The sequence below is a fragment of the Dasypus novemcinctus genome, chromosome 5 (genome assembly GCF_030445035.2).
Source record: "Dasypus novemcinctus isolate mDasNov1 chromosome 5, mDasNov1.1.hap2, whole genome shotgun sequence".
Lineage (NCBI taxonomy): Eukaryota > Metazoa > Chordata > Mammalia > Cingulata > Dasypodidae > Dasypus > Dasypus novemcinctus.
Window position 1 is genome coordinate 161,781,227 of NC_080677.1, and position 17,159 is coordinate 161,798,385.

At 45.7% G+C, this 17,159-nt stretch overlaps 1 pseudogene; it reads left to right on the plus strand.

The window, feature by feature from the left end:
* LOC101423143 (DEP domain-containing protein 1A-like) overlaps nt 1-16,641 on the plus strand; it is a 41,548-nt pseudogene extending 24,907 nt beyond the window's left edge.
* The last annotated feature ends 518 nt before the right edge of the window (nt 16,642-17,159 follow it).

The window sequence follows — 17,159 nt, forward strand, 5'->3', positions numbered from 1 at the left end:
GGCCCTTCAATAGGCACAGTCTTGAGCTATCTGGGGCCAGGGGGGCAAGGTGCTGTAAGTCACCCGCCCTCGATCACTCGGCCACACCTGTGAGGTGTGGTCCACAGTGAGGAGCACGGAAGAAGGCAGAGGCGGGTGACAGGAAAAGGCAAGTCGCTGTGGTGGCCTGGGCTGGATTGTGGAAACCAGGAGCCGGGAGGTCACCTGTCCCCGTTCCTTGTTAAGGAAACTTAACACTGCCCAGTGATTAGGCTCTCTGGGTCCATTCCAGTCTGCATCCCTCATGCAGGGGTTCTACCTTCGAACAAGATTGTCCCAAGGAGCACCCTCAAAGGCTACTTTTAAATAACATGTGAACTCTCTTAGATTTCCAAAGACCTCAAATCAATGAATTATGTATGGAAAGCTTCTCAGATACAGCAAAACCCTGCCGCCAAAAGAGAATTGCATCGCAATTTAAAACCAATCAGAAATGACCAGCTTGAGCCGACAGCAGAGATCTGTCTCTACCAACGAGTTGGGCCACCTTTTAGATCCCAGTTTTGTGAGGCATGAAGACAAAAGGAACATGGTTTTGTTGAGTTTCCTATAAAGCTGAACACCAAAGTTGATGGCTACTTTTTAAATTAAGGATTCTCTGCTGACCTGGTTAAAGACCTAATTCAAATTGTCCTGAGGGGTTATGCCTAAATTTTTTTTTTAAATTTCTCTCCCCTTCCCCAGCCACCCCAGTTGTCTGCTCTCTGTGTCCATTGGCTGTGTGTTCTTCCGTGTTCACTTGTATTCTTGTCAGTGGCACCAGGAATCTGTGTCTCTTTTTGTTGCGTCATCTTGCTGTGTCAGCTCTCCGTGTGTGCGGCACCATTCCTGGGCAGGCTGCACTTCCTTTCGAGCTGGGCGGCTCTCCTTATGGGGCGCACTCCTTGCGCGTGGGGCTCCCCTACACGGGGGACACCCCTGCATGGCATGGCGCTCCTTGTGCACATCAGCACTGCGCATGGGCCGGCTCACCACATGGGTCAGGAGGCCCGGGGTTTGAACCCTGGACCTCCCATGTGGTAGACAGATGCCCTAGCAGTTGAGCCAAATCTGCTTTTCTACACCTAAAATTTTATTGCACAAATGTCTAACCAGAGAATTAGTTGGATCCGAAATCCCTGATGCCTTTCCCAACCTCCAGAAGCTAGAAGACGAAAACCCCCACCTCCGCCAGGGGCAGGAGGTTTGTCTTTGACAAGTTCCTGGCCATTTTCAGCTAAACCTAATCACAGTGGAAAGAATCAGACGAACTGACTCCCCTGGCAGTCGTAACCGAGCAGTTCGCCATGTCGACCCGCCTGCGGGGGTACATTGCCTGGGGTACTAGAATTTTTAACTAGGGACTAACCTTAACCAAAAGGCATGAATCCCAGTTAGTGAAATTTCAGGCATCTCAGACAAGGAGAGGAGACAGAAATCATATCGTACCCAACCCAATACAGCCTCCTGAAACCGAGTCCTGCAGCCGAATCTTTCTAGCCACGTGACCCTGGGCAAGTAAATCTCTTCACCTACTTAAGGGTCAGCTCTAATCATGCTTTCTGCAGAGGACTGTTGTGAAAACGAAATGGAATCATGCAAGGACAGTGCTGAGCGGCAGTGTTGGCACAGAGAAAGGAGCCCGGGGGCGGCCGCTCCAGCACCCAAGATCTGCCACTGTGCGGTCAAGAACTCACTCTTGCCCCAGTAGGGGTCTGGCCTTTGCCCTCAGCTTCGGGCATGCAATCTCCGAGCATTGGTCGCGCCTGACAACTGTGGTTTTGTTTGCTGGGGACCTGGGGCCACCCAGATGGTCTAACCATGTGATCAAGTGTCAGGTCCCACCTGGTTTTGTTTGCTGGGGGCCTGGGACCACCCAGAGACCCTAACAATTTTTTTTGAGGGCCCAGGGGCTGGTGATGGAACCTGAGGCCTCGTATGTGGGAAGCCGACCCTGAACCATCAGCCACACGGGGCCCCCTGAGTTGTTTTTTTTTTTTTTTCATTTGTTTTACTTGTTTGTTTAGTTTTTTCAGGAAGCACTAGGAACCCAACCCAGGACCCCCCATGTTGGAGGTGGGGGCTCAACCACTTGAGCCACATCTGCTCCCTGTACCAATCTGACAGGGGGTGAGGGGGGCCTTGGGCCACTCAGATAGTCTAACGATGCCATTTATGTCATCATTAGGGCCAGTGGCATCAGCTCGCCCTCCTGAGGGGCTGGAGATCAGGTGGGCAGTCAGTCACATGGAGGTGATCGCGCCCCAGTACAGACCCTGGACCCCAACAAGCCTGGGGGGCTTCCCTGGTGGGAGCACTGCGCTCCACGCGTGCTGCCAAGCATGGCCCCTGGGAAAACGATGCCTCCAGCTCTCCCGATTCGGCTCCACGTGCTGAGCCCTGACCAGGTTCTCCCAGCTCCTTTCCCTGCAATAGACCCGTGAGCAGAGCAGCTCTCCTGTGTCCTGCGTTCTGTGCTTCCTCCTTGTGAATTTCTGAACCTCAGGGCGGCTGCAGGATGGTGTCAGAAGTGAATGTGAATGTGGTCTTGGAGACTGCATCCATCTACCCTAAAAATCACAAAACGCTCGCTCTACAACAAGCTGCCAACTTTCTAAGGTGACAAGTCTACCAGCAGTCCATGTACGGGGAAAGCGGACTGTAATTTAAAGCTATTGATGAGCTAGTTATTTAGAAGATCGAGCGTCTACTTATCTAAATGTCCTTTAGAGAGAGCTAGAACCAGTTTTTTTTTTTTCAAAGATTTATCTTATTTCTTTCTCTCCACTTACCCATGTCTGTTCTCTGTGTTCATTTGCTGCGTGTTCTTCTTTTTGTCGGCTTCTATTGTTGTCAGCGGCATGGGAATCTGTGTTTCTTTTTTGTTGTTGTTGTTATTGTTGCGTCGTCTTGCTGTGTCAGCTCTCTGTGTGTGCGGCACCATTCCTGGGCAGGCTGCACTTTCTTTCACACTGGACGGCTCTCCTTATAGGGCGCACTCCTTGCGCATGGGCCTCCCTTACGCGGGGGACACCCCTGCGTGGCAGGGCACTCCTTGCGCGCATCAGCACTGTGCATGGGCCAGCTCCACACGGGTCAAGGAGGCCCGGGATTTGAACCACGGAACTCCCATGTGGTGGACGGACGCCCTAACCACTGGGCCAAGTCCCTTCCCTGCTAGAGCCATCTTATACTGAACTCCCACACTCTCAGTGTACACATCTTTGACAAATGCATATGCTCCATGGTAGGAATTGTTACTCAAAGGCTAGATCAAAGGGGAAGTTAAAGAACAGGAGATCAGACACAGCATAAGGAAGACATCTTAAAGACAAAAGGGAAGTAAACATGTGGGCGGATGTGAGTGTATTGCTGAAAATAGGAAAATAATTGAGGCATAACTGAATTTACTTTTTGTTTAAATTACATTTCTACTGTCCCTGCCCCAATTCCATAACTGGCAGAATATCTGCAGGAAGAGGAGAGGCCTTCATAGACTAAAAGGTGTGGGGGTGGGGGAGAGTGTCAAATGGCCTTGAATAAATCTGCAGAACGGCTTTACACCTCCGAGGCAGTAAGTGCGAGGAGAACCTCCATACTATTGCAGATGTGGAAGCAGGAACAAGCTCTACTTTTGTGATAAAAATCCGATGATGATCCGAGTCATGAGCTTATTCTAATCAGGAGGAAGCTGCAAGGAAGTTCTGAAGAGGAAATTCCACTCCCCACAGACATGCGGCTGTGCTCACCACCTGTTTAAACATCTTACATTTTGTAGCAAACAGCAAACCACTTTTTTTCCTCCTAAGTTTATCTAAGCACTTTCGGTACATCCAAATGACCTGGAAATTTCAGCCTTCCTCTTCAGGCTGTGGACTAAAGTCTTTTAAAGTGGAGAGAGCTTAGGCTAACCATAGTGGGAAAAAAACATTAAAAATTGATCATTTAGCCAGAAAGTCAAGCCAGCCAATCTAAATGTAAAATTTAACACTATCAGTTTGTCCTCAAATCTGATGAGATGTAACTCTCTGGGGGTGCAACATGAAATTTATTATAGAACAATTATTAGAAATAAATGAATCAAAGATCCTTCAAGCCACTCCTCACTTTGATTTATTGATTAAAATATTAAGCATCGATGATGCTGTTTAGTATAGTGCTTGTGTTGAAAATAAAAACTTATGGTCTTTAAGTTACCTTGAAGTAAGTGTGTATTTTCAAATACTCGTTCTGACACTTACAATCATATTGCCTTTCTTCTCATGAACAATCATTTCTGATTCTAACTCACCGTTTAAGAAAAGAAAGGGATGCATTAAAGCTAAATCTCCCAGATGAGCAGCAACTATGGGTAGCCTCACCAAGTGTCAGTGTGGGAAATTCAGAGTTTAATTGGACAAAAGGAGGGGACTTCTGGAAAGATCCCCTGTGGTTTACTTCCTCATCAAGCACTTACTGGGGAAGCACCAAACACCCTCAGTCATCAGGTCCCAAGACACAGCACCCAGGAAACACTCCCTGCCCTCAAGAAGCGCCAAGAGGAATGGGTGCGGCTCAAACAGTTGAGCGCCCACCTCCCATGTGGGAGGGCCAGGTTTGGTTTCCAGTGCCTCCTAAAGAAGACAATGAGCAGACAATGAGAGGACAATGAGGGAAACAAAAAATGAGCAGGGAACAGATGTGACTCAAGCAGCTGAGCACCCGCCTCCCACATGGGAGGTCCTGGGTTCAGTTCCCAGTACCTCCCAAAGGAAAAACGTACAGTGAGCAGACAACGAGCAAAACAATGAGCAAACAGATGAGGGAGCCACCTGGGGGGTGCGGGTGGAGAAGGGGTTGAGAAGAAAGTATGAATTTTTTAAAAAGACGCTCCTAGACAGCGAGGCATGAGGGCAGCCCGGCCTCTGTCATCAAATCTTCATGGGCCCCTGCGCCACTGCGCATGAGGGAAATCAAGGCCCCAGCTTTATCCATGCGGGGGCCAGGGTAAGAGGGAGCTGTGTCTCCCTGAGGTCCAGGAGGGCGGGGAGCTGGGCTTCCGGGCCGGGAGCTGGGCTTCGCCGACAGCCTTCCCCCACCAGCACAGACCTCAGGGTAACTGGGGATTGCTTTTGGAGGACAGGGACATTTCCTCACCCCTTTGCTTCTGCATTCTCGGCCTGGCTTTGGTCTACCTCAGAGCAGATTCTGGGGGGGATTTGGAGCCGGGTGAGAGAGAAGACGTTGTGACGTGCCTGAGGGAGCCGAGCACTTGCGCGTCTGCTCTGCTCCCGCTATGCTGCTTTCCACGCTGGCCCGAGTTCACGCCTCGAGGATTCCCCTAGCGTATTCGCCCTCCTCTCCTCATTCCCTGTATTATTATTTTTAACCATTTCTCTCTTTTTTTAATTCCCCATTTTCTGCTCTCTGTCCATTCGCAGGGTGTTCTTCTGTGTCTGTTGTATTCTCATTAGGTGTCTGGGAACCCATCCCGGGAACTTCCAGAGTGGGAGAGAGGCGATCACTCTCTTGCTGCACCTCAGCTCCCTAGTTCGCTGTGTCTCATACTGTCTCTCCTCTGTGTCTCTTTTTGTTGCACCATCTTGCTGCGTCAGCTCTACATGTGGGCAGCACCTCTCTTGGGTGAGCTGCACTCCTTGCAAGGGGGGCACTCCTACGTGGGGGGCACCCCTGTGCAGGGCGGCACTCCTTACATGCAGCAGCACTTCACCTGGGCCAGCTGGGTGTCGAACCCTGGACCTCCTGTATGGTAGGTGGACGCTCTGTCCGTTGAGCCACTTCCACTTCCCTCCTCATTCCCTTTAGATCAATGCATATATTTAGGCACCTCTTTCTGGAGCATGCCATGGTTGACTTCTTTCTCTCCGCAGCAGGCATTGGGGGCAGGAGATGGAACCAGGGACTCTCCTCTGCCCTGCACCGCACACTCGCCTGAAGTGCAGCTTAGAAGGTGGAGCCACTGCGAGCAGAGGTGAAGCTCCACCGGGCCACTGCCGGAGGAGGGGCTGCGGCAGCGGGGCAGCAGGAGCTCAAGGGAAAAAGCACCTGTCGTTCAGGTGTCAAGGACAGCAGTTAGCGTCCCCCGAAACCCACCTCCTTGGTCTCTGAAGGTACCACTTATTTCAGTATTTCACCTTACCTCACGGACATCAAGAGGGCCTTGGAATACTGAGGGAAAGTTCATTATTCACCTTTTACATTTGAGATTTTCATTTTTAAAAAGGTTTGCTTTGTTTTGTTTTGATTGGGTTTTTATAGCTAGATGCCTAATGGTAGAGTTTGAGTTATCTGGAAGATTCACCTAGAGCTCATTATTTTCTTATGCTGCTAGATAAATAACTAAGGAATGGACTTTGTAAGCGTAGCAGAGAAAACTTTGGCATTTGGTATATCATAGTCAAGAGTTGATAATTTGTCTAAGATAATATTTTATTGAATTCACCTTTAAGTACATAATAACCATAATTTGCTAGAAATTTGGGGAGCTGAGCACACAAAAGGTATGTGGCCTCTGGCAAATACACACACTGAATCTGTTTGTTGTTTTTATTTTGATTGGCCTTTTTGTTGCACTTCAAAATCAATGTGGAGATGCAGCTATGATTTATCTGATTTTTCTCTCCATTTAGTTTTAAGATCGGCACATTTCAAATTTTGGGCATGGTGTCTGTGGAGAGTTAAAGGTTATTAGAATTTTACTTTGCTAGTGGAGGTAGATTTCTAATAAAGAAGAAATCCAGTCTTTTTTTAAAGATAAGAACAAAAAGTCTTTTATGCAGGAAAGTGTCTATCACATATTTTATATCTTGGGGCAACATTTTTTCTTAGTAGTTTTTGATAAGATACCTTAACATTTTATCAAATGTCTGATTCACAGAGTTTGGTTTTTTTTAATCATTTGCTTTCCTAGGTAATTTTAGATTTTTCAAGTGACAAAAATATCCGAGGGACTTTAACATAGATGACAAAAAGCTAAAATAATCAAGCAGTTTAAATAACAGCCCATGTGTTTTGTTTAAAATAAATTCCCATAAAACCAACATTGATACATGTAGTGCAGGTTCAAGAAATGTATCACAAGATACAGATATTTCATAATAGAGTTTCTATTCAGTTCTTAAAGGGCATCTTATAAAAGTGGTTTTTCCTTTTCCCTGTAGTTGGCTACCTCCATTTCAACAAGAATATAACACACACTCGTGCGTTTTGCTCGCTGATCAAATAAGTGCTTCCCAAACTATGCTCTCAAAGAATATTGGTTTTCTTCCAAGATCCAAGATGTTATGCTCTTTAAAAATGAATCTAAGCCCCCACTTGACATAGATGTGCAATGGACACAACCAATCCAATGTCCACAGAGAAAATGTGGAATGGGTGTGGGAAGGGTAGCCATAGTGGCTGCTGGGTTTGGGGAATGGGAGAAAGAGATGAGATGTGGAGGCGTTTTTGGGACGAGGAGATATCCTGGGTGGTGCTTCACGGACAATTACGGGACATTGTAGAGCCCCCCAGGGCCCACTGGATGGAACGTGGGAGAGTGTGGGCTATGATGTGGACCATTGACTAGGGGTGCAGTGATACTCAGAGATGTACTTACCAGGTGCAATGGATGTGTCACGATGAGGGGAGAGAGTGTTGTTGTGGGGGGAGTGGGGGTGGGGGCGGTGGGGTTGAATGGGACCTCACATTTTTTGAATGTAATTTTAAAAAATAAATAATTTAAATTAAAAAAAAATGAAACAATGATGACTTTTGCACACCTCAAGAATTGTAGGCAGGGAAGCGGATGTGACTCAACTGGTAGAGCATCCATCTACCATATGGAGGGTCCAAGGTTCAATCCCCAGGGCCTCCTGACCTGTGTGGTTAGCTGGCCTATGCGCAGTGCTGCTGCGTGCAAGGAGTGCCCTGCCACACAGGGGTGTCCCCTGTGTAGGGGAGCCCCATGCTCAAGGAGGGTGCCCCGCAAGGAGAGCTGCCCCACACAGAAAGCACAGCCCACCCAGGAGTGGCACTACACACACACACAGAGCTGACACAGCAAGATGATGCAACAACAAAAAAAGAGGCACAGATTCCCAGAGCTGCTGAGAATGCAAGCGGACACAGAAGAACATACAGCAAATGGACACAAGAGAACAGACAACGGGGAATGGGGTTGGGGAGAAACAAAATTAAAAATCTTAAAAAAAAAAAAATTGTCAGTTAATGGATAGCATTTTTTTCTCTTGGTTTTCTGCAGTTATTTTCTCCTAACACTTTGACTCTTGCTCTACTTTGACTATAAGCATTATTTGACTGTAAGAGATCATATTTGATTTAACACAGAACACCCCAACGCAAGCCCCATGATTTCTAGATTTTAAACATCTGAGAAGTGCTAATATAACTCTTTAATTAGTATCAAACATTTCGATTGAGCTCCTATATCTATTTAAAGTATATTATGGGGAAACGGACTTTGGCCCAGTGGTTAGGGCGTCCGTCTACCATATGGGAGGTCCACGGTTCAAACCCCGGGCCTCCTTGACCCGTGTGGAGCTGGCCCATGCGCAGTGCTGATGCGCGCAAGGAGTGCCGTGCCACGTAAGGGTGTCCCCCGCGTGGGGGAGCCCCACGCGCAAGGAGTGCGCCTGTGAGGAGAGCTGCCCAGCGTGAAAAGAAAGAGCAGCCTGCCGAGGAATGGCACCGCCCACACTTCCCGTGCCGCTGACGACAACAGAAGCGGACAAAGAAACAACAGAAGCGGACAAAGAAACAAGACGCAGCAAATAGACACCAAGAACAGACAACCAGGGGAGGGGGGGGGGGGGAATTAAATAAATAAATAAATCTTTAAAAAAATAAATAAATAAATAAAGTATATTATGTATTTTAGAACAATGTGCAAATTAATGGAACACCCAGACACAAGGCAGCTGGGTTCTCCATTCATTTCTCGGGTGTCTAACAATGTTTGCTAACAACTCTGTGCCCCAAGCCCTTTCTTAAATTTTGTTTTCAATTATGGACCAAGTAGCATCCTGTTCGGTCAATGGGTGTCTATTAGAATTTAGTTTTCATTTGCTCCCTTAGTGGCGTGTTTTCGATTTCTCCCAGAAAGGGCTGCCCTTGACCTCTTGGCTAGTAGCCTGTCTGCTGGCTCCCTGGAAAGACCCCTGAAATGGATGGCCATCCTTGGTACGTGCAGTGCTTCCCACTGGAGATCTCGCTCTAGCACGATGTCCTTAAATTTGCCTGCTCAGTAGAATCACGGGAGAGCCCTGACAGATCCCAGGTCAGGCAGCATCATCCACCAGATTCCACGGGAGACCTGCGCGGCGTCAGCTGAAGGCCCTGGGTGACTCCACATGTGCGCCAAGGTTGGGGAGCAGCACCACTCCGGCCAGAGCTTCACCCCCACATCACAGCCTGGCCTCCCCACTCCCCGCGGACCATTTTACAGGACAGGCCTGAGTGCAGCAGAGGAGCTCTTAAGGCAAAACCACTGCTCTGTCCCCTGCCAGGGTCCCGCATTCCTCTTTTTGATGCTCGCTCCAGGCTTAGACTAAACGTCCACAGCAGGCAAAAAAGAGCAACCAAGCAGCGCCTGCGATGGACTGTAGGTCATGGCCATTGTCATTATTTCCTGGTATTGGCTTTGCATATATAGTGGCCAAGGGTTTTTTTTAATCCTTTGGAATCTTTATACAATGAGCATTAGTTGACATTGAGCGGCTGTTCTTCATTCAGTCCGAGCAATCTGAATGAAAACCTTCCACTGTCCCTTCTCCTGAGGCAGTGTGGACAGTGAAGTTTCCGTGGTCAACTACTGCCCCTTACTCACGTATCCCACTGACTCAGAGTCGAAGCCCTCAAAAGTTTGTGCAATAAATCCAAGAATCAGATAGTCAAACAATAAACCAATGGCAGAGAGCCAAGCACGTATCAAAGTCAATCCAGAAAGAAGTTCACGAACACTGGCAGGTACACACGGTTAGTAAGGGAGCAATCAAAATAGGTTCAGACAAAATGTCCAACATGCCACCAGGCAGTCAGCTGAAAGTAACAAAGAGTCTGGGGACCTAAGAGCCCCTCACTCAAGGAGTTCCCTGCCAAAGCCAGGCCCAGTCCCTGCTGCCATCAAGTCTTAACTCAATGGGTTGAGCTTGGAAGTGGCTGTACTTAAGCTGGATGGAATGGAAAAACACAACAGTGGTTACGAGTCTCATATATGGTATTTTCATTAAAACAAATTAGCTTAAAAAGATACCGTTTAGGAAACGGACCTTTGGCCCAGTGGTTAGGGCGTCCGTCTACCATATGGGAGGTCCGCGGTTCAAACCCCAGGCCTCCTTGACCCGTGTGGAGCTGGCCATGCGCAGTGCTGATGCGCGCAAGGAGTGCCGCGCCACGCAGTGGTGTCCCCGCGTGGGGGAGCCCCACACGCAAGGAGTGCGCCCGTGAGGAAAGCCGCCCAGCGTGAAAAGAAAGAGCAGCCTGCCCAGGAATGGCGCCGCCCACATTTCCCGTGCCGCTGATGACAACAGAAGCGGACAAAGAAACAAGACGCAGCAAATAGACACCAAGAACAGACAACCAGGGGAGGGGGGGAAATTAAATAAATAAATCTTTAAAAAAAAAAAAAGATACCGTTTGAAGATGAAGCCTATGTGATGATACATATGAATTGTAAATACTGATTCAATAATCCTTATCTTACTTTATTTCCCCCATAGCCCCAATCCCTTCACTCAACGAACATTTGCTGAGCAATGCCTCACTTTGCTGGGGCTGCCGTGGCACATACCACACAACGAGCTGGCTTAATCAGCAAGTATTTATTGGCTCCTGGTCTGGGGGCTAAAAATCTAACATTGGGGGGGGGGCAGGGCGGGGCAGTGTTGCCCTGGGGCTGGAGTCCTCCAGTGCTGCCCAGCTTGTTTGTCTCTGACGTCTGCGGCGTCTGGCAGCCACGGAGGACCCTGGCGATCTCTGACAGACCGCAGGCACCTGGATTTCCTGTCCTTAGAAGGCCTTGAGTTGTGCCGGTTAAGGGCGACCCTGATTCAATTGAGCGACACCTGAATAATGAGATCTTCAAAAGGTTCTATTTACAACCCTGCTGGTGGGAAGGTAAAATGATGCGACCACAGTAGAAAACACTTGGGGGTTGCTCAGAAAGTTCAGTACAGAATTCCACTCATGACCCGGCACTTTTAGGTTATCAGCCCAAAAGAACTTACAGCAGGTGCTCTTTCAAATATTTGCAAACGGATTCATAGCAGTGTTATTCCCAACAGCCAAAAGGTATAAACAACCCAAGTGTCCATTAACAGAAGAATGAATAAACAAAATGTGGAATATCCGTACAATGGAGTATTATTCAGCTGTAAAAATAAGTGACGTTCTGTACACGCTCCAACACGGATGAATCGTGACGGCCTCATGTTGAGTGAAACAAACCAGACACAAAAGGACAAACATTGTATGATTTCTCTTATATGAAATACTTAGAATGAGCAAATTCTTAGGGACAGAAAGCAGAATGGTAGCTATCAGAGGAGGGTGGAAGGGGGAATAGGGACTTGTTGCTTAATAGGTACATTTCTGTTTGGGATGATGAAAATGGTCTGAAAATACATAATACATAGTGGTGAAAGTGCCACAGTACTGTTAATATACTTAATGTTGGTTAAAAATGGTTATGATTTTTTTTTGTTGTCAATATTTTAATGCAATCCAAAAAAGATTCTTTTTTTAAAAATGGGTTACCATCCACAAGAAGGCTTGTCGATCAGATTAAGGCTTGCTCATGTCTTGATGGGAAATGTGATTTCAGTCCCCAAAAAACACCTGCTCCCCTGCAGAGAGAGAGGGAAGCTGGCAAGCCTAGATTCTCCGTCCCTTTCCGTGCAAATTGGCAGTGCTTCTCTTCATACCATCTTTGCAGAAAGCTTGTTGACTTTGCATGCAAAGAGAAGAACTTTCCACAGATCCTTCCTGGATAACTGCACCTCCAGTCCTTCCTTCCTCTAAAATGGCTGCATGGGCCGTGTTCGACCACACCCTCTTTAACAAAGGGTCGTTCAGCTAAACATCACGTGGAGCCCTATAATCTGGGGACTCACTTCCCGAAACCTCAGGGAGGTCCTGCTAGAGCCACCTCTAGCCCTGGTCCAGAGCTCACTATCTGGGTAAGCTGAGTATTTTCCAAATCATCAAGTTCGGCTTTTGTGCTTAAGATTTTCATTCTCAGCTTACCCCTTTCCTCTCACACTTTACTGTAAGCAGCAAGGAGAAGTCAGGCTGCACCTTCCACACTTAGCTTGGAAATATCCTCTGCTAAATATCCAAATTCATCACTTACAATTCCCTCAGTCCCTGAGGTACCATGGCAAACATACAAGATATGCTACCTCTTTCAGGAGTTTTTGATGGAGGTGGATTATGAACACACAGACATTAAAATAGTTATGTAACAATAAAAGGCCAACCATTTTTCGAAGTAAAAATAAAGGAATGATAAATTGAACAACTTATTTTCATGGAGATGGAGCTTCTTGTGGCTTAAAGCCCCCAAGAAAAGCCCTTTGGACTTGAGGTGAACCTTTAAACACAGGCAGAACCTCAGTGCGTTCTGAGAAGGAGGGGCATTCACGGCAGGGAGTGGTGGGGGCAGAGGGCTGGAGTTGGGGGGAATGTGGGGCATGTTCTGAGGGCAGCAAGGACACAAGCCAAGCTGGAGCAGAAGCTTCTTGGTGGGGGAAATGGGGTTATTTTGCCTGATAACCTTTGGAGGGCGTGTGTGTGCTTGAGAGGGTGTCTCTGTTTAAGAAGGGCAGTGATATGCTGAAATTTGAGTTCAGAATAATTTATCTGGTAAAAAGTATGTAGGGGAAGAAGTGAGACCCCAGAAATAGGAGACAACCATCATTGTAATAGGCTAGGTAATCAGCACCTGGAAATGGGTGCTCCTAATAAGAGCCAAAAGGCAAGTTGGGAGCAAGAAGCATTGAAGATGAAGAATCCTGGGACCTCAGGACTGGTACGCTCTGCAAAACAAAGGAGAGGGAAGTGGCAAAGATGATTCTAGGGTTTGGTAATAACTAAGTGATGCTCAGCAAATTAAGGGGACTGAGGGAAACACAGTTCTCCTAACCTTCTAGGACATCATCTGGTTAGATTCACGATGGCGATCTCAGGTTAACAAACTAACAACAGGAAAGGTCTGTGCATTTCAATGACCAAACCTTGAGAGTGGGTGTCAATTACTAAAGCAAATTTAAGAAGACTTTTGGTATAATATTTCCAGAAACTTATATATACTATTTTTAATGTAGTTATCTTCTAACTGAAAATAGTCATTCCAATGTCTGATAAACCTGGTTTTGTCAAAGGAAAAGACTTTTAGCAGCACAGTGACATCACTGACGCGTCTGATGATGTATAGCATCCTTGAACTTTGTAGCTCTTTAAGTGATCCAAATAGAACACCATCAGAAGGTGAAAGAATAAGACTGTTTCCTTATCAAGTGCACATTCTGAATCAATTTCCATTGTTTTAACTCTTCCTGAGAGTAAATATGGATGGAACATTGGGACTCTTACGTGGTGTATTCCAAACAAAATACTACTAGCAATAATGTTTCCAATTACATATCACAGCAATCATGAATAGCAACTATTTCTTTCATGAGGCACTTTGGGTAAACAGTACCAATGTTCTCCAAATAAAGAGAATTAACCTAAGTTACTACAACCGCATCTTATATTTCCCCTCATCTGTGCTTTTTTTCATTGTGCCTCTCTGCCCGGTTAAATCCCATACTCAAGGGTCTGCTCAAATATCAGTTCTCTTTTCTAGACTCCCATTGCACTTCTGTCTTTACTCCTTATTTAGTCTTGCCATTTTGTATACTTACTACCTGTTTTCCTAACAGCAAGATGGAGGGACAAGCTAAATGACACCTCCTCTAGAAAGTACCAGATAGTTTCGAAGGTGGAGCATTCTTCAGTTCCACAGCCTTGTCTCCAACAAGACAGTATCATGATAAAGGAGACCGTGCTCTGTAGAATACCATCTAAGGTATATGACAATCAGATGCATTTCTTGCTCCTGGGCTCAAACTGATTTGGACAAGCCAGATGTAAAGGACTTTTTGAGGAAAATGAGGAAATTGTAATACAAACAGGATGTTAGATGAGAAGAAAACTTAATGACATGAAAAGTTGGAAGTTGTTAACTGCAGAAAGCAACTGCCAAGTCAGCGTGGATGGTATGCTCTCCTAGAAAAAAGATCTGGAAAGCTGTACAGAATTTAACAGTGATAGTCAATGGACAATAGAATGTGACTTTTTTATTATCATATTTTGACTTCTCTGTATTTTCTAATTTTATACAAGGTGCATATATATTTTTTTTAATGGTTAAGGGTCATTTTTTAAAGACGCAGCCATCTCCCTGCATTTCAGATCTTCCGTCCCTGCCTCATAGCTGCTCACTCTCCCATTCTACATCAGTTGCACCATGCTCCACGGAGGAGCCCAGGTCAGAGACCAAGACAAAAATGAGGCATCTTGCTTTCCCTTGCTCACTAGAGATCTGTCCTAAGCTTTTCTCCAATTTGTTTACTTTTCCCTTTCCCTCCACCACTGACCTAAACCCAACCCTTATTATCTTTCACTGGATGTAAAGCAATTGTTTTCCAGCCAATCCCATCAGGCTCCTTTCTTCACCAGAGTGATTTGTCTAAAATGCAGGTCTAGGATATCATGTTCTTGCTTAAAACCCTTCCGTAGCTCCATCACTGCCCACAGACATTGTCTAAACTCTTAGGATGGAATGGAAATCTCTCCCAGACCTGGGTTCCTTGGGGTATCCCCCATCATCCCTTGCTGTGCTTTCTTAAACTCCAGCATTGCCAACCTGCAGGCAGCTCCCAGCACAATCCTCTTTCCAGCCTCTCACCTTTCCCTTGAGCATTTTCTCTGTGTATAGAAAACCCTCCCCTCTCTCCTCTGCACGCCCCTCTCTTCCCTACACTTGGTGAACTCCTATGCTCTCTGAGCATTATTTCCTGCAGGAGCCCTTCCCTGGTTGGCCTGGCACTCAGGCTCTGCATCCCTCTGCTAAGCATTCATGGCACTGGGCAGGCTTCGACCTTGCACCTGCCACTCATCCCATTGTCCTGGAATCATCTGTTTGTGCATATGCACTTCCCACTAAACTGGAGGCTCCTCAAGAGCTGGGGCTGTGGAAAGTGTCTTATTCACACTCATGGTATGACTCAACAACTGCTGGAAAAACTGATTTGGATGGTGCAATTCCTTCAGCAGGTGACTTCCCCCCTCTTCAGCTAGCTGCCATCACTCCTGCACATGTCCTCAGAATAAGAACAAGAGTCCTTAGAAATCACAGCACCCCATCAAGAGCTCATGATGGTCATGTCTGTGCTTTGCTTGATGGTGAAGTTGTTGGAAAGTCTCCAGCAGTCTGACAGTCTCTCTACTGTCTTACGTCAAACCAAGATGCTATTCTTTAGAAGGAATTATAGATACGCCAGGGAGTTCAAATAAAAATGTCTCCAGGGTCTTCCATCAACCTGTTCTGAATATAGATAATTTTTAGAGTCTAAGCCCAAACAAGAATCTCTATTGACTCATCACTCAGAGGAAAATATTCAAAAGCCACCCTGTGCTGATTCGAAAAGAACTTCGACTTTGTAAGCCAAAGCAGCTTTATAGACCTCAGAGTTTACTTTTAAGAAATACAAGAAAGAATGGCTATATAGACATACCAGTGGCTGAACTGCCGTGACACCAAGGCAGCACAGGTGTGCAAACAGGTATGAAAAGTGAACCTGGAGGATCTAGGGCCACTATCGATAAATGACTCTGCAAAGCACAATAGAACTTTCAGAAAAGTCTTTTTCTCCAGCTTCTTCTATGTTAACTGACACACAAAGTTGGGTGCAGCCTCATTTAAAGAGGGTGGCCATCAGGGTGCTACAATTATGTTACTTACTACTTCCACCACCAAATAACAGAAAGCTTCAGCTTTTAATGCACACAATTGCACATGTGAGTCAAAATGCTGATAGGCCCAAACTGCTTGATACAATGGTGCAAGGTCACCGATCACGCACACTTTTTTCTCGGTGTGCCCTATGCTGTGCCAAAGAAGTAGATCATGATGAGCTTCTTGCTGCAAGATTAGTCTCTGTCTTAACGGATCATCATCAGGAAATTCTTCAAGCACCCCCTTACTTACAAATTGCAGGGGAGAACCATCTTAACCACTTAAGAAAGGGTCATATTAAAAATCTTGCAGATGGACTGCTTGCTCCTTTGCCAACTTACTCATACTGTAAAAAATTTAGTGCTTGTGAGTTTGATAAACAAAAAGTTTTTACCTCTTCAGCTGCAACTGTAAAACGTTTATAGAAAATTATTAAAAATAAGAGTTTGCCTCTAAAGGAGAAAAGGAAAAACTCAAAACAGTTTCAGAAAGAATATCCCTTGATATATCAGAAAAGATTTCCAACTGCAAAGAATAAAGCGGCACTTTTTGGTGACAAATCCACAATCACACAACCAAATCTGATGTTAAGAAAACCAAAGTTTTGTAGTCTAAGACATTAACTGAATTAAAAATTATGTAACTGAAGAACTTTGATAAATAAGCCATATCTGAGAATCCAGCTACTAGAAAAAGGAATTTTCCTAAACAAACAAACTAGATGTAAGGAGGTGCCAAAATAGTTTATAAACACATTTTCAATGTGAGCTTGCTCACTAACCATTGGATCTCAACTAAGAGTGAATAATAAATAGTGAGAATAAGTGATACCAAATATTTAACCAGAAATGACCTTCTCTCTTTTAAACAACTATTTGGAAAAACTAACATGGTGGGTGTTAGAATTCTATTTACTTGAATTTTGAAAACTGGCATGTATTCTTCAAGCTTAAGCTGCAATTCTGTTTTTAAAAGAAAAGAATGTATCTGCACATATGCTTATGGATATTAGCTAAAGTTCTAGTTGTTTACGGTTGTTTCTTAGAGTAAGAATGTAAAGAATATTCGAAAACTCAGCAAATTAATTCTCAACTGCTAAATGTTGCAGTCTTTTGTATATTCTTTTTCTAATTTTGATCTA